Raw genomic sequence first — 23,522 nt, 5'->3', positions numbered from 1 at the left:
ACATATCCAGTTTCATTTTATTTATATTGTAGTTTCATATCAGCACAACTAAAGTTTCATTTTGTTTCAACTGCAGTTCCATTCGACATTATATGTACAATAGTCTTATTACAATGAGACTTGTTATTGAATTCTATTTTATACTCACTGTAGTCTTGTTACAACACCACTAAATTATAATTCTAATTCAACTACGATTTCATTTTATATACACTGTAGTTTCATTAAAAACAACTAAAGTATCATTTTGATATAACCACAGTCTCATTTGACAATATAACACTCAATACGTGAGACATGTTATTCAGTTTCTTTTATACATGCTGTATTTCATTTCAGCAAAACTAAAGTATCATTTCAATTCAAATACAATTCTATTTGACAATATACACTCAATATGTGAGACATGCTATTCAATTTCATTTTATACATACTGCAGTTTCGTTTCAACACAACTAAAGTATCATTTCAATTCAATTACATTTTCATTTGACAATATATGCGAGACAAATTATTCAGTTTAATTTGAAACACACTGTAGTTTCATTTTATTATAAACACACAAAAAATACGAGATCTGTTAAAATTTAACGGCGGTAATTCTTTACTTAAAGACACGACGCCATTTTCGGAACAGTGGTCCACTCAACTGTGTGGACCATGGTCCACGGTATAACAATCGTCTTTGCCACACCATTGATCTTGCATTATCTAGTGGCCTACAATTCCTTAACACAAATGCACTGGTAATTTAAAAAAGGAACGTACGGGGACGTAATGGTCATTGCCACGTATCAACGTGGGGTGGTGGCGCAGTTGGCTAGCGCGTAGGTCTCATAGCTTCTGAGTGATCCTGAGGTCGAGAGTTTCGAGCCTCTCTCACCCCATATTCCACAATGTGGTTTTTTCCCCTCGCCGTGAACTAGCAGTGCAAAAAATAAAAGAATCAAAAATATAGTTTCCGTATCCTGGAATTGAACCCGGGTCTCTCAGGTGAGAGCCGAGTATCCTAACCAACTAGACTACAACGGATTCATTGTTCCACTTTTTCATCTTCTGAATATCGGCAAAATTTGACTGTGGACCTTGTCCACACAGCTGTGTGGACCATTGTCCAAAACGGAGTCGTTTCTTTAATGAAAATAAACGGCACCGCACCCGTTCTGTGTAATTAGTTCGGTTTGTATAACATATCCAGTTTCATTTTATTTATATTGTAGTTTCATATCAGCACAACTAAAGTTTCATTTTGTTTCAACTGCAGTTCCATTCGACATTATATGTACAATAGTCTTATTACAATGAGACTTGTTATTGAATTCTATTTTATACTCACTGTAGTCTTGTTACAACACCACTAAATTATAATTCTAATTCAACTACGATTTCATTTTATATACACTGTAGTTTCATTAAAAACAACTAAAGTATCATTTTGATATAACCACAGTCTCATTTGACAATATAACACTCAATACGTGAGACATGTTATTCAGTTTCCTTTTATACATGCTGTAGTTTCATTTCAGCAAAACTAAAGTATCATTTCAATTCAAATACAATTCTATTTGACAATATACACTCAATATGTGAGACATGCTATTCAATTTCATTTTATACATACTGCAGTTTCGTTTCAACACAACTAAAGTATCATTTCAATTCAATTACATTTTCATTTGACAATATATGCGAGACAAATTATTCAGTTTAATTTGAAACACACTGTAGTTTCATTTTATTATAAACACACAAAAAATACGAGATCTGTTAAAATTTAACGGCGGTAATTCTTTACTTAAAGACACGACGCCATTTTCGGAACATGGTCCACTCAACTGTGTGGACCATGGTCCACGGTATAACAATCGTCTTTGCACACCATTGATCTTGCATTATCTAGTGGCCTACAATTCCTTAACACAAATGCACTGGTAATTTAAAAAAGGAACGTACGGGGACGTAATGGTCATTGCCACGTATCAACGTGGGGTGGTGGCGCAGTTGGCTAGCGCGTAGGTCTCATAGCTTCTGAGTGATCCTGAGGTCGAGAGTTCGAGCCTCTCTCACCCCATATTCCAAAATGTGGTTTTTCCCCTCGCCGTGAAAAAAAAATAAAAGAACAAAAAATAGTTTTCCGTTGCCGGGAATTGAACCCGGGTCTCTCGGTGAGAGCCGAGTATCCTAACCAACTAGACTACAACGGATTCATTGTTCCACTTTTTCATCTTCTGAATATCGGCAAAATTTGACTGTGGACCTTGGTCCACACAGCTGTGTGGACCATTGTCCAAAACGGAGTCGTTTCTTTTAATGAAAATAAACGGCACCGCACCCGTTCTGTGTAATTAGTTCGGTTTGTATAACATATCCAGTTTCATTTTATTTATATTGTAGTTTCATATCAGCACAACTAAAGTTTCATTTTGTTTCAACTGCAGTTCCATTCGACATTATATGTACAATAGTCTTATTACAATGAGACTTGTTATTGAATTCTATTTTATACTCACTGTAGTATTGTTACAACACCACTAAATTATAATTCTAATTCAACTACGATTTCATTTTATATACACTGTAGTTTCATTAAAACACAACTAAAGTATCATTTTGATATAACCACAGTCTCATTTGACAATATAACACTCAATACGTGAGACATGTTATTCAGTTTCCTTTTATACATGCTGTAGTTTCATTTCAGCAAAACTAAAGTATCATTTCAATTCAAATACAATTCTATTTGACAATATACACTCAATATGTGAGACATGCTATTCAATTTCATTTTATACATACTGCAGTTTCGTTTCAACACAACTAAAGTATCATTTCAATTCAATTACATTTTCATTTGACAATATATGCGAGACAAATTATTCAGTTTAATTTGAAACACACTGTAGTTTCATTTTATTATAAACACACAAAAAATACGAGATCTGTTAAAATTTAACGGCGGTAATTCTTTACTTAAAGACACGACGCCATTTTCGGAACATGGTCCACTCAACTGTGTGGACCATGGTCCACGGTATAACAATCGTCTTTGCACACCATTGATCTTGCATTATCTAGTGGCCTACAATTCCTTAACACAAATGCACTGGTAATTTAAAAAAGGAACGTACGGGGACGTAATGGTCATTGCCACGTATCAACGTGGGGTGGTGGCGCAGTTGGCTAGCGCGTAGGTCTCATAGCTTCTGAGTGATCCTGAGGTCGAGAGTTCGAGCCTCTCTCACCCCATATTCCAAAATAACTAGCAGTGCAACAAAAAATAGTTTTCCGTTGCCGGGAATTGAACCCGGGTCTCTCGGTGAGAGCCGAGTATCCTAACCAACTAGACTACAACGGATTCATTGTTCCACTTTTTCATCTTCTGAATATCGGCAAAATTTGACTGTGGACCTTGGTCCACACAGCTGTGTGGACCATTGTCCAAAACGGAGTCGTTTCTTTTAATGAAAATAAACGGCACCGCACCCGTTCTGTGTAATTAGTTCGGTTTGTATAACATATCCAGTTTCATTTTATTTATATTGTAGTTTCATATCAGCACAACTAAAGTTTCATTTTGTTTCAACTGCAGTTCCATTCGACATTATATGTACAATAGTCTTATTACAATGAGACTTGTTATTGAATTCTATTTTATACTCACTGTAGTATTGTTACAACACCACTAAATTATAATTCTAATTCAACTACGATTTCATTTTATATACACTGTAGTTTCATTAAAACACAACTAAAGTATCATTTTGATATAACCACAGTCTCATTTGACAATATAACACTCAATACGTGAGACATGTTATTCAGTTTCCTTTTATACATGCTGTAGTTTCATTTCAGCAAAACTAAAGTATCATTTCAATTCAAATACAATTCTATTTGACAATATACACTCAATATGTGAGACATGCTATTCAATTTCATTTTATACATACTGCAGTTTCGTTTCAACACAACTAAAGTATCATTTCAATTCAATTACATTTTCATTTGACAATATATGCGAGACAAATTATTCAGTTTAATTTGAAACACACTGTAGTTTCATTTTATTATAAACACACAAAAAATACGAGATCTGTTAAAATTTAACGGCGGTAATTCTTTACTTAAAGACACGACGCCATTTTCGGAACATGGTCCACTCAACTGTGTGGACCATGGTCCACGGTATAACAATCGTCTTTGCACACCATTGATCTTGCATTATCTAGTGGCCTACAATTCCTTAACACAAATGCACTGGTAATTTAAAAAAGGAACGTACGGGGACGTAATGGTCATTGCCACGTATCAACGTGGGGTGGTGGCGCAGTTGGCTAGCGCGTAGGTCTCATAGCTTCTGAGTGATCCTGAGGTCGAGAGTTCGAGCCTCTCTCACCCCATATTCCAAAATGTGGTTTTTCCCCTCGCCGTGAACTAGCAGTGCAAAAAATAAAAGAACAAAAAATAGTTTCCGTTGCCGGGAATTGAACCCGGGTCTCTCGGGTGAGAGCCGAGTATCCTAACCAACTAGACTACAACGGATTCATTGTTCCACTTTTTCATCTTCTGAATATCGGCAAAATTTGACTGTGGACCTTGGTCCACACAGCTGTGTGGACCATTGTCCAAAACGGAGTCGTTTCTTTTAATGAAAATAAACGGCACCGCACCCGTTCTGTGTAATTAGTTCGGTTTGTATAACATATCCAGTTTCATTTTATTTATATTGTAGTTTCATATCAGCACAACTAAAGTTTCATTTTGTTTCAACTGCAGTTCCATTCGACATTATATGTACAATAGTCTTATTACAATGAGACTTGTTATTGAATTCTATTTTATACTCACTGTAGTATTGTTACAACACCACTAAATTATAATTCTAATTCAACTACGATTTCATTTTATATACACTGTAGTTTCATTAAAACACAACTAAAGTATCATTTTGATATAACCACAGTCTCATTTGACAATATAACACTCAATACGTGAGACATGTTATTCAGTTTCCTTTTATACATGCTGTAGTTTCATTTCAGCAAAACTAAAGTATCATTTCAATTCAAATACAATTCTATTTGACAATATACACTCAATATGTGAGACATGCTATTCAATTTCATTTTATACATACTGCAGTTTCGTTTCAACACAACTAAAGTATCATTTCAATTCAATTACATTTTCATTTGACAATATATGCGAGACAAATTATTCAGTTTAATTTGAAACACACTGTAGTTTCATTTTATTATAAACACACAAAAAATACGAGATCTGTTAAAATTTAACGGCGGTAATTCTTTACTTAAAGACACGACGCCATTTTCGGAACATGGTCCACTCAACTGTGTGGACCATGGTCCACGGTATAACAATCGTCTTTGCACACCATTGATCTTGCATTATCTAGTGGCCTACAATTCCTTAACACAAATGCACTGGTAATTTAAAAAAGGAACGTACGGGGACGTAATGGTCATTGCCACGTATCAACGTGGGGTGGTGGCGCAGTTGGCTAGCGCGTAGGTCTCATAGCTTCTGAGTGATCCTGAGGTCGAGAGTTCGAGCCTCTCTCACCCCATATTCCAAAAAACTAGCAAAAAAATAAAAGAACAAAAAATAGTTTTCCGTTGCCGGGAATTGAACCCGGGTCTCTCGGTGAGAGCCGAGTATCCTAACCAACTAGACTACAACGGATTCATTGTTCCACTTTTTCATCTTCTGAATATCGGCAAAATTTGACTGTGGACCTTGGTCCACACAGCTGTGTGGACCATTGTCCAAAACGGAGTCGTTTCTTTTAATGAAAATAAACGGCACCGCACCCGTTCTGTGTAATTAGTTCGGTTTGTATAACATATCCAGTTTCATTTTATTTATATTGTAGTTTCATATCAGCACAACTAAAGTTTCATTTTGTTTCAACTGCAGTTCCATTCGACATTATATGTACAATAGTCTTATTACAATGAGACTTGTTATTGAATTCTATTTTATACTCACTGTAGTATTGTTACAACACCACTAAATTATAATTCTAATTCAACTACGATTTCATTTTATATACACTGTAGTTTCATTAAAACACAACTAAAGTATCATTTTGATATAACCACAGTCTCATTTGACAATATAACACTCAATACGTGAGACATGTTATTCAGTTTCCTTTTATACATGCTGTAGTTTCATTTCAGCAAAACTAAAGTATCATTTCAATTCAAATACAATTCTATTTGACAATATACACTCAATATGTGAGACATGCTATTCAATTTCATTTTATACATACTGCAGTTTCGTTTCAACACAACTAAAGTATCATTTCAATTCAATTACATTTTCATTTGACAATATATGCGAGACAAATTATTCAGTTTAATTTGAAACACACTGTAGTTTCATTTTATTATAAACACACAAAAAATACGAGATCTGTTAAAATTTAACGGCGGTAATTCTTTACTTAAAGACACGACGCCATTTTCGGAACATGGTCCACTCAACTGTGTGGACCATGGTCCACGGTATAACAATCGTCTTTGCACACCATTGATCTTGCATTATCTAGTGGCCTACAATTCCTTAACACAAATGCACTGGTAATTTAAAAAAGGAACGTACGGGGACGTAATGGTCATTGCCACGTATCAACGTGGGGTGGTGGCGCAGTTGGCTAGCGCGTAGGTCTCATAGCTTCTGAGTGATCCTGAGGTCGAGAGTTCGAGCCTCTCTCACCCCATATTCCAAAATGTGGTTTTTCCCTCGCCGTGAACTAGCAGTGCAAAAAATAAAAGAACAAAAAATAGTTTCCGTTGCCGGGAATTGAACCCGGGTCTCTCGGGTGAGAGCCGAGTATCCTAACCAACTAGACTACAACGGATTCATTGTTCCACTTTTTCATCTTCTGAATATCGGCAAAATTTGACTGTGGACCTTGGTCCACACAGCTGTGTGGACCATTGTCCAAAACGGAGTCGTTTCTTTTAATGAAAATAAACGGCACCGCACCCGTTCTGTGTAATTAGTTCGGTTTGTATAACATATCCAGTTTCATTTTATTTATATTGTAGTTTCATATCAGCACAACTAAAGTTTCATTTTGTTTCAACTGCAGTTCCATTCGACATTATATGTACAATAGTCTTATTACAATGAGACTTGTTATTGAATTCTATTTTATACTCACTGTAGTATTGTTACAACACCACTAAATTATAATTCTAATTCAACTACGATTTCATTTTATATACACTGTAGTTTCATTAAAACACAACTAAAGTATCATTTTGATATAACCACAGTCTCATTTGACAATATAACACTCAATACGTGAGACATGTTATTCAGTTTCCTTTTATACATGCTGTAGTTTCATTTCAGCAAAACTAAAGTATCATTTCAATTCAAATACAATTCTATTTGACAATATACACTCAATATGTGAGACATGCTATTCAATTTCATTTTATACATACTGCAGTTTCGTTTCAACACAACTAAAGTATCATTTCAATTCAATTACATTTTCATTTGACAATATATGCGAGACAAATTATTCAGTTTAATTTGAAACACACTGTAGTTTCATTTTATTATAAACACACAAAAAATACGAGATCTGTTAAAATTTAACGGCGGTAATTCTTTACTTAAAGACACGACGCCATTTTCGGAACATGGTCCACTCAACTGTGTGGACCATGGTCCACGGTATAACAATCGTCTTTGCACACCATTGATCTTGCATTATCTAGTGGCCTACAATTCCTTAACACAAATGCACTGGTAATTTAAAAAAGGAACGTACGGGGACGTAATGGTCATTGCCACGTATCAACGTGGGGTGGTGGCGCAGTTGGCTAGCGCGTAGGTCTCATAGCTTCTGAGTGATCCTGAGGTCGAGAGTTCGAGCCTCTCTCACCCCATATTCCAAAATGTGGTTTTTCCCCTCGCCGTGAACTAGCAGTGCAAAAAATAAAAGAACAAAAAATATTTTCCGTTGCCGGGAATTGAACCCGGGTCTCTCGGGTGAGAGCCGAGTATCCTAACCAACTAGACTACAACGGATTCATTGTTCCACTTTTTCATCTTCTGAATATCGGCAAAATTTGACTGTGGACCTTGGTCCACACAGCTGTGTGGACCATTGTCCAAAACGGAGTCGTTTCTTTTAATGAAAATAAACGGCACCGCACCCGTTCTGTGTAATTAGTTCGGTTTGTATAACATATCCAGTTTCATTTTATTTATATTGTAGTTTCATATCAGCACAACTAAAGTTTCATTTTGTTTCAACTGCAGTTCCATTCGACATTATATGTACAATAGTCTTATTACAATGAGACTTGTTATTGAATTCTATTTTATACTCACTGTAGTATTGTTACAACACCACTAAATTATAATTCTAATTCAACTACGATTTCATTTTATATACACTGTAGTTTCATTAAAACACAACTAAAGTATCATTTTGATATAACCACAGTCTCATTTGACAATATAACACTCAATACGTGAGACATGTTATTCAGTTTCCTTTTATACATGCTGTAGTTTCATTTCAGCAAAACTAAAGTATCATTTCAATTCAAATACAATTCTATTTGACAATATACACTCAATATGTGAGACATGCTATTCAATTTCATTTTATACATACTGCAGTTTCGTTTCAACACAACTAAAGTATCATTTCAATTCAATTACATTTTCATTTGACAATATATGCGAGACAAATTATTCAGTTTAATTTGAAACACACTGTAGTTTCATTTTATTATAAACACACAAAAAATACGAGATCTGTTAAAATTTAACGGCGGTAATTCTTTACTTAAAGACACGACGCCATTTTCGGAACATGGTCCACTCAACTGTGTGGACCATGGTCCACGGTATAACAATCGTCTTTGCACACCATTGATCTTGCATTATCTAGTGGCCTACAATTCCTTAACACAAATGCACTGGTAATTTAAAAAAGGAACGTACGGGGACGTAATGGTCATTGCCACGTATCAACGTGGGGTGGTGGCGCAGTTGGCTAGCGCGTAGGTCTCATAGCTTCTGAGTGATCCTGAGGTCGAGAGTTCGAGCCTCTCTCACCCCATATTCCAAAATGTGGTTTTTCCCCTCGCCGTGAACTAGCAGTGCAAAAAATAAAAGAACAAAAAATATTTTCCGTTGCCGGGAATTGAACCCGGGTCTCTCGGTGAGAGCCGAGTATCCTAACCAACTAGACTACAACGGATTCATTGTTCCACTTTTTCATCTTCTGAATATCGGCAAAATTTGACTGTGGACCTTGGTCCACACAGCTATGTGGACCATTGTCCAAAACGGAGTCGTTTCTTTTAATGAAAATAAACGGCACCGCACCCGTTCTGTGTAATTAGTTCGGTTTGTATAACATATCCAGTTTCATTTTATTTATATTGTAGTTTCATATCAGCACAACTAAAGTTTCATTTTGTTTCAACTGCAGTTCCATTCGACATTATATGTACAATAGTCTTATTACAATGAGACTTGTTATTGAATTCTATTTTATACTCACTGTAGTATTGTTACAACACCACTAAATTATAATTCTAATTCAACTACGATTTCATTTTATATACACTGTAGTTTCATTAAAACACAACTAAAGTATCATTTTGATATAACCACAGTCTCATTTGACAATATAACACTCAATACGTGAGACATGTTATTCAGTTTCCTTTTATACATGCTGTAGTTTCATTTCAGCAAAACTAAAGTATCATTTCAATTCAAATACAATTCTATTTGACAATATACACTCAATATGTGAGACATGCTATTCAATTTCATTTTATACATACTGCAGTTTCGTTTCAACACAACTAAAGTATCATTTCAATTCAATTACATTTTCATTTGACAATATATGCGAGACAAATTATTCAGTTTAATTTGAAACACACTGTAGTTTCATTTTATTATAAACACACAAAAAATACGAGATCTGTTAAAATTTAACGGCGGTAATTCTTTACTTAAAGACACGACGCCATTTTCGGAACATGGTCCACTCAACTGTGTGGACCATGGTCCACGGTATAACAATCGTCTTTGCACACCATTGATCTTGCATTATCTAGTGGCCTACAATTCCTTAACACAAATGCACTGGTAATTTAAAAAAGGAACGTACGGGGACGTAATGGTCATTGCCACGTATCAACGTGGGGTGGGGCGCAGTTGGCTAGCGCGTAGGTCTCATAGCTTCTGAGTGATCCTGAGGTCGAGAGTTCGAGCCTCTCTCACCCCATATTCCAAAATGTGGTTTTTCCCCTCGCCGTGAACTAGCAGTGCAAAAAATAAAAGAACAAAAAATATTTTTCGTTGCCGGAATTGAACCCGGGTCTCTCGGGTGAGAGCCGAGTATCCTAACCAACTAGACTACAACGGATTCATTGTTCCACTTTTTCATCTTCTGAATATCGGCAAAATTTGACTGTGGACCTTGGTCCACACAGCTGTGTGGACCATTGTCCAAAACGGAGTCGTTTCTTTTAATGAAAATAAACGGCACCGCACCCGTTCTGTGTAATTAGTTCGGTTTGTATAACATATCCAGTTTCATTTTATTTATATTGTAGTTTCATATCAGCACAACTAAAGTTTCATTTTGTTTCAACTGCAGTTCCATTCGACATTATATGTACAATAGTCTTATTACAATGAGACTTGTTATTGAATTCTATTTTATACTCACTGTAGTATTGTTACAACACCACTAAATTATAATTCTAATTCAACTACGATTTCATTTTATATACACTTTAGTTTCAAAACACACAACTAAAGTATCATTTTATATAACACAGTCTCATTTGACAATAAACACTAACGGCGTGAATTCTTACTTAAAGACACGACGCCATTTTGTAGTTTCATCCAGCAAAACTAAAGTATCATTTCAATTCAAATACAATTCTATTTGACAATATACACTCAATATGTGAGACATGCTATTCAATTTCATTTTATACATACTGCAGTTTCGTTTCAACACAACTAAAGTATCATTTCAATTCAATTACATTTTCATTTGACAATATATGCGAGACAAATTATTCAGTTTAATTTGAAACACACTGTAGTTTCATTTTATTATAAACACACAAAAAATACGAGATCTGTTAAAATTTAACGGCGGTAATTCTTTACTTAAAGACACGACGCCATTTTCGGAACATGGTCCACTCAACTGTGTGGACCATGGTCCACGGTATAACAATCGTCTTTGCACACCATTGATCTTGCATTATCTAGTGGCCTACAATTCCTTAACACAAATGCACTGGTAATTTAAAAAAGGAACGTACGGGGACGTAATGGTCATTGCCACGTATCAACGTGGGGTGGTGGCGCAGTTGGCTAGCGCGTAGGTCTCATAGCTTCTGAGTGATCCTGAGGTCGAGAGTTCGAGCCTCTCTCACCCCATATTCCAAAAACTAAAAAAAATAAAAGAACAAAAAATAGTTTCGTTGCCGGGAATTGAACCGGGTCTCTCGGGTGAGAGCCGAGTATCCTAACCAACTAGACTACAACGGATTCATTGTTCCACTTTTTCATCTTCTGAATATCGGCAAAATTTGACTGTGGACCTTGGTCCACACAGCTGTGTGGACCATTGTCCAAAACGGAGTCGTTTCTTTTAATGAAAATAAACGGCACCGCACCCGTTCTGTGTAATTAGTTCGGTTTGTATAACATATCCAGTTTCATTTTATTTATATTGTAGTTTCATATCAGCACAACTAAAGTTTCATTTTGTTTCAACTGCAGTTCCATTCGACATTATATGTACAATAGTCTTATTACAATGAGACTTGTTATTGAATTCTATTTTATACTCACTGTAGTATTGTTACAACACCACTAAATTATAATTCTAATTCAACTACGATTTCATTTTATATACACTGTAGTTTCATTAAAACACAACTAAAGTATCATTTTGATATAACCACAGTCTCATTTGACAATATAACACTCAATACGTGAGACATGTTATTCAGTTTCCTTTTATACATGCTGTAGTTTCATTTCAGCAAAACTAAAGTATCATTTCAATTCAAATACAATTCTATTTGACAATATACACTCAATATGTGAGACATGCTATTCAATTTCATTTTATACATACTGCAGTTTCGTTTCAACACAACTAAAGTATCATTTCAATTCAATTACATTTTCATTTGACAATATATGCGAGACAAATTATTCAGTTTAATTTGAAACACACTGTAGTTTCATTTTATTATAAACACACAAAAAATACGAGATCTGTTAAAATTTAACGGCGGTAATTCTTTACTTAAAGACACGACGCCATTTTCGGAACATGGTCCACTCAACTGTGTGGACCATGGTCCACGGTATAACAATCGTCTTTGCACACCATTGATCTTGCATTATCTAGTGGCCTACAATTCCTTAACACAAATGCACTGGTAATTTAAAAAAGGAACGTACGGGGACGTAATGGTCATTGCCACGTATCAACGTGGGGTGGTGGCGCAGTTGGCTAGCGCGTAGGTCTCATAGCTTCTGAGTGATCCTGAGGTCGAGAGTTCGAGCCTCTCTCACCCCATATTCCAAAATGTGGTTTTTCCCCTCGCCGTGAACTAGCAGTGCAAAAAATAAAAGAACAAAAATAGTTTCGTTGCCGGGAATTGAACCCGGGTCTCTCGGTGAGAGCCGAGTATCCTAACCAACTAGACTACAACGGATTCATTGTTCCACTTTTTCATCTTCTGAATATCGGCAAAATTTGACTGTGGACCTTGGTCCACACAGCTGTGTGGACCATTGTCCAAAACGGAGTCGTTTCTTTTAATGAAAATAAACGGCACCGCACCCGTTCTGTGTAATTAGTTCGGTTTGTATAACATATCCAGTTTCATTTTATTTATATTGTAGTTTCATATCAGCACAACTAAAGTTTCATTTTGTTTCAACTGCAGTTCCATTCGACATTATATGTACAATAGTCTTATTACAATGAGACTTGTTATTGAATTCTATTTTATACTCACTGTAGTATTGTTACAACACCACTAAATTATAATTCTAATTCAACTACGATTTCATTTTATATACACTGTAGTTTCATTAAAACACAACTAAAGTATCATTTTGATATAACCACAGTCTCATTTGACAATATAACACTCAATACGTGAGACATGTTATTCAGTTTCCTTTTATACATGCTGTAGTTTCATTTCAGCAAAACTAAAGTATCATTTCAATTCAAATACAATTCTATTTGACAATATACACTCAATATGTGAGACATGCTATTCAATTTCATTTTATACATACTGCAGTTTCGTTTCAACACAACTAAAGTATCATTTCAATTCAATTACATTTTCATTTGACAATATATGCGAGACAAATTATTCAGTTTAATTTGAAACACACTGTAGTTTCATTTTATTATAAACACACAAAAAATACGAGATCTGTTAAAATTTAACGGCGGTAATTCTTTACTTAAAGACACGACGCCATTTTCGGAACATGGTCCACTCAACTGTGTGGACCATGGTCCACGGTATAACAATCGTCTTTGCACACCATTGATCTTGCATTATCTAGTGGCCTACAATTCCTTAACACAAATGCACTGGTAATTTAAAAAAGGAACGTACGGGGACGTAATGGTCATTGCCACGTATCAACGTGGGGTGGTGGCGCAGTTGGCTAGCGCGTAGGTCTCATAGCTTCTGAGTGATCCTGAGGTCGAGAGTTCGAGCCTCTCTCACCCCATATTCCAAAATGTGGTTTTTCCCCTCGCCGTGAACTAGCAGTGCAAAAAATAAAAGAACAAAAAATAGTTTCCGTTGCCGGGAATTGAACCCGGGTCTCTCGGGTGAGAGCCGAGTATCCTAACCAACTAGACTACAACGGATTCATTGTTCCACTTTTTCATCTTCTGAATATCGGCAAAATTTGACTGTGGACCTTGGTCCACACAGCTGTGTGGACCATTGTCCAAAACGGAGTCGTTTCTTTTAATGAAAATAAACGGCACCGCACCCGTTCTGTGTAATTAGTTCGGTTTGTATAACATATCCAGTTTCATTTTATTTATATTGTAGTTTCATATCAGCACAACTAAAGTTTCATTTTGTTTCAACTGCAGTTCCATTCGACATTATATGTACAATAGTCTTATTACAATGAGACTTGTTATTGAATTCTATTTTATACTCACTGTAGTATTGTTACAACACCACTAAATTATAATTCTAATTCAACTACGATTTCATTTTATATACACTGTAGTTTCATTAAAACACAACTAAAGTATCATTTTGATATAACCACAGTCTCATTTGACAATATAACACTCAATACGTGAGACATGTTATTCAGTTTCCTTTTATACATGCTGTAGTTTCATTTCAGCAAAACTAAAGTATCATTTCAATTCAAATACAATTCTATTTGACAATATACACTCAATATGTGAGACATGCTATTCAATTTCATTTTATACATACTGCAGTTTCGTTTCAACACAACTAAAGTATCATTTCAATTCAATTACATTTTCATTTGACAATATATGCGAGACAAATTATTCAGTTTAATTTGAAACACACTGTAGTTTCATTTTATTATAAACACACAAAAAATACGAGATCTGTTAAAATTTAACGGCGGTAATTCTTTACTTAAAGACACGACGCCATTTTCGGAACATGGTCCACTCAACTGTGTGGACCATGGTCCACGGTATAACAATCGTCTTTGCACACCATTGATCTTGCATTATCTAGTGGCCTACAATTCCTTAACACAAATGCACTGGTAATTTAAAAAAGGAACGTACGGGGACGTAATGGTCATTGCCACGTATCAACGTGGGGTGGTGGCGCAGTTGGCTAGCGCGTAGGTCTCATAGCTTCTGAGTGATCCTGAGGTCGAGAGTTCGAGCCTCTCTCACCCCATATTCCAAATGTGGTTTTTCCCCTCGCCGTGAACTAGCAGTGCAAAAAATAAAAGAACAAAAAATAGTTTCCGTTGCCGGGAATTGAACCCGGTCTCTCGGGTGAGAGCCGAGTATCCTAACCAACTAGACTACAACGGATTCATTGTTCCACTTTTTCATCTTCTGAATATCGGCAAAATTTGACTGTGGACCTTGGTCCACACAGCTGTGTGGACCATTGTCCAAAACGGAGTCGTTTCTTTTAATGAAAATAAACGGCACCGCACCCGTTCTGTGTAATTAGTTCGGTTTGTATAACATATCCAGTTTCATTTTATTTATATTGTAGTTTCATATCAGCACAACTAAAGTTTCATTTTGTTTCAACTGCAGTTCCATTCGACATTATATGTACAATAGTCTTATTACAATGAGACTTGTTATTGAATTCTATTTTATACTCACTGTAGTATTGTTACAACACCACTAAATTATAATTCTAATTCAACTACGATTTCATTTTATATACACTGTAGTTTCATTAAAACACAACTAAAGTATCATTTTGATATAACCACAGTCTCATTTGACAATATAACACTCAATACGTGAGACATGTTATTCAGTTTCCTTTTATACATGCTGTAGTTTCATTTCAGCAAAACTAAAGTATCATTTCAATTCAAATACAATTCTATTTGACAATATACACTCAATATGTGAGACATGCTATTCAATTTCATTTTATACATACTGCAGTTTCGTTTCAACACAACTAAAGTATCATTTCAATTCAATTACATTTTCATTTGACAATATATGCGAGACAAATTATTCAGTTTAATTTGAAACACACTGTAGTTTCATTTTATTATAAACACACAAAAAATACGAGATCTGTTAAAATTTAACGGCGGTAATTCTTTACTTAAAGACACGACGCCATTTTCGGAACATGGTCCACTCAACTGTGTGGACCATGGTCCACGGTATAACAATCGTCTTTGCACACCATTGATCTTGCATTATCTAGTGGCCTACAATTCCTTAACACAAATGCACTGGTAATTTAAAAAAGGAACGTACGGGGACGTAATGGTCATTGCCACGTATCAACGTGGGGTGGTGGCGCAGTTGGCTAGCGCGTAGGTCTCATAGCTTCTGAGTGATCCTGAGGTCGAGAGTTCGAGCCTCTCTCACCCCATATTCCAAATGTGGTTTTTCCCCTCGCCGTGAACTAGCAGTGCAAAAAATAAAAGAACAAAAAATATTTTCCGTTGCCGGAATTGAACCGGGTCTCTCGGTGAGAGCCGAGTATCCTAACCAACTAGACTACAACGGATTCATTGTTCCACTTTTTCATCTTCTGAATATCGGCAAAATTTGACTGTGGACCTTGGTCCACACAGCTGTGTGGACCATTGTCCAAAACGGAGTCGTTTCTTTTAATGAAAATAAACGGCACCGCACCCGTTCTGTGTAATTAGTTCGGTTTGTATAACATATCCAGTTTCATTTTATTTATATTGTAATATCAACATTTTGTTTCAACTGCAGTTCCATTCGACATTATATGTACAATAGTCTTATTACAATGAGACTTGTTATTGAATTCTATTTTATACTCACTGTAGTACAACACCACTAAATTATAATTCTAATTCAACTACGATTTCATTTTATATACACTGTAGTTTCATTAAAACACAACTAAAGTATCATTTTGATATAACCACAGTCTCATTTGACAATATAACACTCAATACGTGAGACATGTTATTCAGTTTCCTTTTATACATGCTGTATTGACAATATCCACTCATCTAGAGATCTGTTAAAATTTAACGGCGGTAATTCTTTACTTAAAGACACGACGCCATTTTCGGAACATGGTCCACTGACCATGGTCGGTACAATCGTCTTTGCACACCATTGATCTTGCATTATCTAGTGGCCTACAATTCCTTAACACAAATGCACTGGTAATTTAAAAAAGGAACGTACGGGGACGTAATGGTCATTGCCACGTATCAACGTGGGGTGGTGGCGCAGTTGGCTAGCGCGTAGGTCTCATAGCTTCTGAGTGATCCTGAGGTCGAGAGTTCGAGCCTCTCTCACCCCATATTCTGAACTAGCAGTGCAAAAAATAAAAGAACAAAAATAGTTTCGTTGCGGGAATTGAACCCGGGTCTCTCGGTGAGAGCCGAGTATCCTAACCAACTAGACTACAACGGATTCATTGTTCCACTTTTTCATCTTCTGAATATCGGCAAAATTTGACTGTGGACCTTGGTCCACACAGCTGTGTGGACCATTGTCCAAAACGGAGTCGTTTCTTTTAATGAAAATAAACGGCACCGCACCCGTTCTGTGTAATTAGTTCGGTTTGTATAACATATCCAGTTTCATTTTATTTATATTGTAGTTTCATATCAGCACAACTAAAGTTTCATTTTGTTTCAACTGCAGTTCCATTCGACATTATATGTACAATAGTCTTATTACAATGAGACTTGTTATTGAATTCTATTTTATACTCACTGTAGTATTGTTACAACACCACTAAATTATAATTCTAATTCAACTACGATTTCATTTTATATACACTGTAGTTTCATTAAAACACAACTAAAGTATCATTTTGATATAACCACAGTCTCATTTGACAATATAACACTCAATACGTGAGACATGTTATTCAGTTTCTTTTATACATGCTGTAGTTTCATTTCAGCAAAACTAAAGTATCATTTCAATTCAAATACAATTCTATTTGACAATATACACTCAATATGTGAGACATGCTATTCAATTTCATTTTATACATACTGCAGTTTCGTTTCAACACAACTAAAGTATCATTTCAATTCAATTACATTTTCATTTGACAATATATGCGAGACAAATTATTCAGTTTAATTTGAAACACACTGTAGTTTCATTTTATTATAAACACACAAAAAATACGAGATCTGTTAAAATTTAACGGCGGTAATTCTTTACTTAAAGACACGACGCCATTTTCGGAACATGGTCCACTCAACTGTGTGGACCATGGTCCACGGTATAACAATCGTCTTTGCACACCATTGATCTTGCATTATCTAGTGGCCTACAATTCCTTAACACAAATGCACTGGTAATTTAAAAAAGGAACGTACGGGGACGTAATGGTCATTGCCACGTATCAACGTGGGGTGGTGGCGCAGTTGGCTAGCGCGTAGGTCTCATAGCTTCTGAGTGATCCTGAGGTCGAGAGTTCGAGCCTCTCTCACCCCATATTCCAAAATGTGGTTTTTCCCCTCGCCGTGAACTAGCAGTGCAAAAAATAAAAGACAAAAAATAGTTTCCGTTGCCGGGAATTGAACCCGGGTCTCTCGGTGAGAGCCGAGTATCCTAACCAACTAGACTACAACGGATTCATTGTTCCACTTTTTCATCTTCTGAATATCGGCAAAATTTGACTGTGGACCTTGGTCCACACAGCTGTGTGGACCATTGTCCAAAACGGAGTCGTTTCTTTTAATGAAAATAAACGGCACCGCACCCGTTCTGTGTAATTAGTTCGGTTTGTATAACATATCCAGTTTCATTTTATTTATATTGTAGTTTCATATCAGCACAACTAAAGTTTCATTTTGTTTCAACTGCAGTTCCATTCGACATTATATGTACAATAGTCTTATTACAATGAGACTTGTTATTGAATTCTATTTTATACTCACTGTAGTATTGTTACAACACCACTAAATTATAATTCTAATTCAACTACGATTTCATTTTATATACACTGTAGTTTCATTAAAACACAACTAAAGTATCATTTTGATATAACCACAGTCTCATTTGACAATATAACACTCAATACGTGAGACATGTTATTCAGTTTCTTTTATACATGCTGTAGTTTCATTTCAGCAAAACTAAAGTATCATTTCAATTCAAATACAATTCTATTTGACAATATACACTCAATATGTGAGACATGCTATTCAATTTCATTTTATACATACTGCAGTTTCGTTTCAACACAACTAAAGTATCATTTCAATTCAATTACATTTTCATTTGACAATATATGCGAGACAAATTATTCAGTTTAATTTGAAACACACTGTAGTTTCATTTTATTATAAACACACAAAAAATACGAGATCTGTTAAAATTTAACGGCGGTAATTCTTTACTTAAAGACACGACGCCATTTTCGGAACATGGTCCACTCAACTGTGTGGACATGGTCCACGGTATAACAATCGTCTTTGCACACACCATTGATCTTGCATTATCTAGTGGCCTACAATTCCTTAACACAAATGCACTGGTAATTTAAAAAAGGAACGTACGGGGACGTAATGGTCATTGCACGTATCAACTGTGGGTGGTGGCGCAGTTGGCTAGCGCGTAGGTCTCATAGCTTTCTGAGTGATCTTGAGGGTCGAGCCTGCTCTCACCCCATATTCCACAATGTGGTTTTTCCCCTCGCCGTGAACTAGCAGTGCAAAAAATAAAAGAACAAAAAATAGTTTCCGTTGCGGGAATTGAACCGGGTCTCTCGGGTGAGAGCCGAGTATCCTAACCAACTAGACTTACAACGGATTCATTGTTCCACTTTTTCATCTTCTGAATATCTGGCAAAATTTGACTGTGGACCATTGTCCAAAACGGAGTCGTTTCTTTTAATGAAAATAAACGGCACCGCACCCGTTCTGTGTAATTAGTTCGGTTTGTATAACATATCCAGTTTCATTTTATTTATATTGTAATTTCATATCAGCACAACTAAAGTTTCATTTTGTTTCAACTGCAGTTCCATTCGACATTATATGTACAATAGTCTTATTACAATGAGACTTGTTATTGAATTCTATTTATACTCACTGTAGTCCTGTTACAACACCACTAAATTATAATTCTAATTCAACTACGATTTCATTTTATATACACTGTAGTTCATTAAAATACAACTAAAGTATCATTTTATATAACAACAGTCTCATTTGACAATATAACACTCAATACGTGAGACATGTTATTCAGTTTCTTTTTATACATACTGTAATTTCATTTCAGCAAAACTAAAGTAGCATTTCAATTCAAATACAATTCTATTTGACAATATACACTCAATATGTGAGACATGCTATTCAATTTCATTTTATACATACTGCAGTTTCGTTTCAACACAACTAAAGTATCATTTCAATTCAATTACATTTTCATTTGACAATATATGCGAGACAAATTATTCAGTTTAATTTGAAACACACTGTAGTTTCATTTTATTATAAACACACAAAAAATACGAGATCTGTTAAAATTTAACGGCGGTAATTCTTTACTTAAAGACACGACGCCATTTTCGGAACATGGTCCACTCAACTGTGTGGACCATGGTCCACGGTATAACAATCGTCTTTGCACACCATTGATCTTGCATTATCTAGTGGCCTAAAATTCCTTAACACAAATGCAATGGTAATTTAAAAAAGGAATGTACGGGGACGTAATGGTCATTGCCACGTATCAACGTGGGTGGTGGCGCAGTTGGCTAGCGCGTAGGTCTCATAGCTTCGGAGTGATCCTGAGGTCGAGACTTTGAGCCTCTCTCACCCCATATTACACAATGTGGTTTTTCCCCTCGCCGTGAACTAGCAGTGCAAAAAATAAAAGAACAAATAATAGTTTCTGTTGCGGGAATTGAACCCAGGTCTCTCGAGTGAGAGCCGAGTATCCTAACCAACTAGACTTCAACGGATTCATTGTTCCACTTTTTCATATTCTGAATATCAGCAAAATTTGACTGTGGACCTTGGTCCACCAGCTGTGGACCATTGTCCAAAACGGAGTCGTTTCTTTTAATGAAAATAAACGGCACCGCACCCGTTCTGTGTAATTAGTTCGGTTTGTATAACATATCCAGTTTCATTTTATTTATATTGTAGTTTCATATCAGCACAACTAAAGTTTCATTTTGTTTCAACTGCAGTTCCATTCGACATTATATGTACAATAGTCTTATTACAATGAGACTTGTTATTGAATTCTATTTTATACTCACTGTAGGTCCTTGTTACAACACCACTAAATTATAATTCTAATTCAACTACGATTTCATTTTATATACACTGTAGTTTCATTAAAACACAACTAAAGTATCATTTTATATAACCACAGTCTCATTGACAATATAACACTCAATACGTGAGACATGTTATTTAGTTTCTTTTTATACATACTGTAGTTTCATTTCAGCAAAACTAAAGTAGCATTTCAATTCAAATACAATTCTATTTGACAATATACACTCAATATGTGAGACATGCTATTCAATTTCATTTTATACATACTGCAGTTTCGTTTCAACACAACTAAAGTATCATTTCAATTCAATTACATTTTCATTTGACAATATATGCGAGACAAATTATTCAGTTTAATTTGAAACACACTGTAGTTTCATTTTATTATAAACACACAAAAAATACGAGATCTGTTAAAATTTAACGGCGGTAATTCTTTACGTAAAGACACGACGCCATTTTCGGAACATGGTCCACTCAACTGTGTGGACCATGGTCCACGGTATAACAATCGTCTTTGCACACCATTGATCTTGCATTATCTAGTGGCCTACAATTCCTAAACACAAATGCACTGGTAATTTAAAAAAGGAACGTACGGGGACGTAATGGTCATTGTTACGTATCCAATGTGGGGTGGTGGCGCAATTGGCTAGCGCGTAGGTCTCATAGCTTCTGAGTGATCTTGAGGTCGAGCCTTGCTCACCCCATATTCCACAATGTGCTTTTTCCCCTTGCCGTGAACTAGCAGTGCAAAAAATAAAAGAACAAAAAATAGTTTCCAGTTGCCGGGAGTTTGAACCCGAGTCTCTCGGGTGAGAGCCGAGTGTCCTAACCAACTAGACTACAACGAATTCATTGTTCCACTTTTTCATCTTCTGAATATCTGCAAAATTTGACTGTGGACCATTGTCCAAAACGGAGTCGTTTCTTTTAATGAAAATAAACGGCACCGCACCCGTTCTGTGTAATTAGTTCCGGTTTGTATAACATATCCAGTTTCATTTTATTTATATTGTAATTTCATATCAGCACAACTAAAGTTTCATTTTGTTTCAACTGCAGTTCCATTCGACATTATATGTACAATAGTCTTATTACAATGAGACTTGTTATTGAATTCTATTTTATACTCACTGTAGTCCTGTTACAACACCACTAAATTATAATTCTAATTCAACTACGATTTCATTTTATATACACTGTAGTTTCATTAAAATACAACTAAGTATCATTTTTAATAACAACAGTCTCATTTGACAATATAACACTCAATACGTGAGACATGTTATTCAGTTTCTTTTTATACATACTGTAATTTCATTTCAGCAAAACTAAAGTAGCATTTCAATTCAAATACAATTCTATTTGACAATATACACTCAATATGTGAGACATGCTATTCAATTTCATTTTATACATACTGCAGTTTCGTTTCAACACAACTAAAGTATCATTTCAATTCAATTACATTTTCATTTGACAATATATGCGAGACAAATTATTCAGTTTAATTTGAAACACACTGTAGTTCATTTTATTATAAACACACAAAAAATACGAGATCTGTTAAAATTTAACGGCGGTAATTCTTTACTTAAAGACACGACGCCATTTTCGGAACATGGTCCACTCAACTGTGTGGACCATGGTCCACGGTATAACAATCGTCTTTGCACACCATTGATCTTGCATTATCTAGTGGCCTAAAATTCCTTAACACAAATGCAATGGTAATTTAAAAAAGGAATGTACGGGGACGTAATGGTCATTGCCACGTATCAACGTGGGGTGGTGGCGCAGTTGGCTAGCGCGTAGGTCTCATAGCTTCGGAGTGATCCTGAGGTCGAGACTTTGAGCCTCTCTCACCCCATATTACACAATGTGGTTTTTCCCCTCGCCGTGAACTAGCAGTGCAAAAAATAAAAGAACAAATAATAGTTTCTGTTGCCGGGAATTGAACCCGGGTCTCTCGAGTGAGAGCCGAGTATCCTAACCAACTAGACTTCAACGGATTCATTGTTCCACTTTTTCATATTCTGAATATCAGCAAAATTTGACTGTGGACCTTGGTCCACACAGCTGTGTGGACCATTGTCCAAAACGGAGTCGTTTCTTTTAATGAAAATAAACGGCACCGCACCCGTTCTGTGTAATTAGTTCGGTTTGTATAACATATCCAGTTTCATTTTATTTATATTGTAGTTTCATATCAGCACAACTAAAGTTTCATTTTGTTTCAACTGCCAGTTCCATTCGACATTATATGTACAATAGTCTTATTACAATGAGACTTGTTATTGAATTCTATTTTATACTCACTGTAGGTCTTGTTACAACACCACTAAATTATAATTCTAATTCAACTACGATTTCATTTTATATACACTGTAGTTTCATTAAAACACAACTAAAGTATCATTTTGATATAACCACAGTCT

General features: G+C 35.6%; 25 non-coding genes across 25 annotated transcripts; 14 read left to right on the top strand and 11 right to left on the bottom strand.

Annotated features, from left to right (window-relative positions):
• Positions 1 to 959: 959 nt before the first annotated feature.
• Positions 960 to 1,032, bottom strand: TRNAE-CUC. Its single transcript has one exon. It is a non-coding gene; the product is annotated as a tRNA-Glu (tRNA).
• Positions 1,033 to 1,989: 957 nt separating this feature from the next.
• Positions 1,990 to 2,074, top strand: TRNAM-CAU. Its single transcript is given in 2 exon segments — positions 1,990 to 2,027; positions 2,039 to 2,074. It is a non-coding gene; the product is annotated as a tRNA-Met (tRNA).
• A 1,093-nt stretch (positions 2,075 to 3,167) lies between these two features.
• On the top strand, positions 3,168 to 3,252 carry TRNAM-CAU. Its single transcript is given in 2 exon segments — positions 3,168 to 3,205; positions 3,217 to 3,252. It is a non-coding gene; the product is annotated as a tRNA-Met (tRNA).
• Positions 3,253 to 4,321: 1,069 nt separating this feature from the next.
• Positions 4,322 to 4,406, top strand: TRNAM-CAU. The gene is given in 2 exon segments: positions 4,322 to 4,359; positions 4,371 to 4,406. It is a non-coding gene; the product is annotated as a tRNA-Met (tRNA).
• Positions 4,407 to 4,475: 69 nt separating this feature from the next.
• TRNAE-CUC lies at positions 4,476 to 4,548 on the bottom strand. The gene has a single exon. It is a non-coding gene; the product is annotated as a tRNA-Glu (tRNA).
• Positions 4,549 to 5,508: 960 nt separating this feature from the next.
• On the top strand, positions 5,509 to 5,593 carry TRNAM-CAU. Its single transcript is given in 2 exon segments — positions 5,509 to 5,546; positions 5,558 to 5,593. It is a non-coding gene; the product is annotated as a tRNA-Met (tRNA).
• Positions 5,594 to 6,669: 1,076 nt separating this feature from the next.
• Positions 6,670 to 6,754, top strand: TRNAM-CAU. The gene is given in 2 exon segments: positions 6,670 to 6,707; positions 6,719 to 6,754. It is a non-coding gene; the product is annotated as a tRNA-Met (tRNA).
• A 68-nt stretch (positions 6,755 to 6,822) lies between these two features.
• TRNAE-CUC lies at positions 6,823 to 6,895 on the bottom strand. Its single transcript has one exon. It is a non-coding gene; the product is annotated as a tRNA-Glu (tRNA).
• Positions 6,896 to 7,855: 960 nt separating this feature from the next.
• TRNAM-CAU lies at positions 7,856 to 7,940 on the top strand. Its single transcript is given in 2 exon segments — positions 7,856 to 7,893; positions 7,905 to 7,940. It is a non-coding gene; the product is annotated as a tRNA-Met (tRNA).
• Positions 7,941 to 8,009: 69 nt separating this feature from the next.
• On the bottom strand, positions 8,010 to 8,082 carry TRNAE-CUC. The gene has a single exon. It is a non-coding gene; the product is annotated as a tRNA-Glu (tRNA).
• Positions 8,083 to 9,042: 960 nt separating this feature from the next.
• On the top strand, positions 9,043 to 9,127 carry TRNAM-CAU. The gene is given in 2 exon segments: positions 9,043 to 9,080; positions 9,092 to 9,127. It is a non-coding gene; the product is annotated as a tRNA-Met (tRNA).
• Positions 9,128 to 10,381: 1,254 nt separating this feature from the next.
• On the bottom strand, positions 10,382 to 10,453 carry TRNAE-CUC. The gene has a single exon. It is a non-coding gene; the product is annotated as a tRNA-Glu (tRNA).
• A 952-nt stretch (positions 10,454 to 11,405) lies between these two features.
• On the top strand, positions 11,406 to 11,490 carry TRNAM-CAU. Its single transcript is given in 2 exon segments — positions 11,406 to 11,443; positions 11,455 to 11,490. It is a non-coding gene; the product is annotated as a tRNA-Met (tRNA).
• A 39-nt stretch (positions 11,491 to 11,529) lies between these two features.
• On the bottom strand, positions 11,530 to 11,601 carry TRNAE-CUC. The gene has a single exon. It is a non-coding gene; the product is annotated as a tRNA-Glu (tRNA).
• Positions 11,602 to 12,561: 960 nt separating this feature from the next.
• Positions 12,562 to 12,646, top strand: TRNAM-CAU. The gene is given in 2 exon segments: positions 12,562 to 12,599; positions 12,611 to 12,646. It is a non-coding gene; the product is annotated as a tRNA-Met (tRNA).
• Positions 12,647 to 13,745: 1,099 nt separating this feature from the next.
• On the top strand, positions 13,746 to 13,830 carry TRNAM-CAU. The gene is given in 2 exon segments: positions 13,746 to 13,783; positions 13,795 to 13,830. It is a non-coding gene; the product is annotated as a tRNA-Met (tRNA).
• Positions 13,831 to 13,899: 69 nt separating this feature from the next.
• Positions 13,900 to 13,972, bottom strand: TRNAE-CUC. Its single transcript has one exon. It is a non-coding gene; the product is annotated as a tRNA-Glu (tRNA).
• Positions 13,973 to 14,932: 960 nt separating this feature from the next.
• TRNAM-CAU lies at positions 14,933 to 15,017 on the top strand. Its single transcript is given in 2 exon segments — positions 14,933 to 14,970; positions 14,982 to 15,017. It is a non-coding gene; the product is annotated as a tRNA-Met (tRNA).
• A 68-nt stretch (positions 15,018 to 15,085) lies between these two features.
• TRNAE-CUC lies at positions 15,086 to 15,157 on the bottom strand. Its single transcript has one exon. It is a non-coding gene; the product is annotated as a tRNA-Glu (tRNA).
• Positions 15,158 to 16,117: 960 nt separating this feature from the next.
• TRNAM-CAU lies at positions 16,118 to 16,202 on the top strand. The gene is given in 2 exon segments: positions 16,118 to 16,155; positions 16,167 to 16,202. It is a non-coding gene; the product is annotated as a tRNA-Met (tRNA).
• An 833-nt stretch (positions 16,203 to 17,035) lies between these two features.
• Positions 17,036 to 17,120, top strand: TRNAM-CAU. The gene is given in 2 exon segments: positions 17,036 to 17,073; positions 17,085 to 17,120. It is a non-coding gene; the product is annotated as a tRNA-Met (tRNA).
• Positions 17,121 to 18,192: 1,072 nt separating this feature from the next.
• TRNAM-CAU lies at positions 18,193 to 18,277 on the top strand. The gene is given in 2 exon segments: positions 18,193 to 18,230; positions 18,242 to 18,277. It is a non-coding gene; the product is annotated as a tRNA-Met (tRNA).
• A 1,248-nt stretch (positions 18,278 to 19,525) lies between these two features.
• Positions 19,526 to 19,597, bottom strand: TRNAE-CUC. Its single transcript has one exon. It is a non-coding gene; the product is annotated as a tRNA-Glu (tRNA).
• Positions 19,598 to 21,859: 2,262 nt separating this feature from the next.
• TRNAE-CUC lies at positions 21,860 to 21,935 on the bottom strand. The gene has a single exon. It is a non-coding gene; the product is annotated as a tRNA-Glu (tRNA).
• Positions 21,936 to 23,023: 1,088 nt separating this feature from the next.
• Positions 23,024 to 23,096, bottom strand: TRNAE-CUC. The gene has a single exon. It is a non-coding gene; the product is annotated as a tRNA-Glu (tRNA).
• Between the last annotated feature and the right edge of the window lie 426 nt (positions 23,097 to 23,522).

This window comes from Ipomoea nil, unplaced genomic scaffold, assembly GCF_001879475.1.
Source record: "Ipomoea nil cultivar Tokyo-kokei standard unplaced genomic scaffold, Asagao_1.1 scaffold3056, whole genome shotgun sequence".
Taxonomy (NCBI): domain Eukaryota; kingdom Viridiplantae; phylum Streptophyta; class Magnoliopsida; order Solanales; family Convolvulaceae; genus Ipomoea; species Ipomoea nil.
The sequence above is the reverse complement of the archived record's forward strand: the minus strand, read 5'-3'. Positions and strand labels throughout refer to the sequence as shown.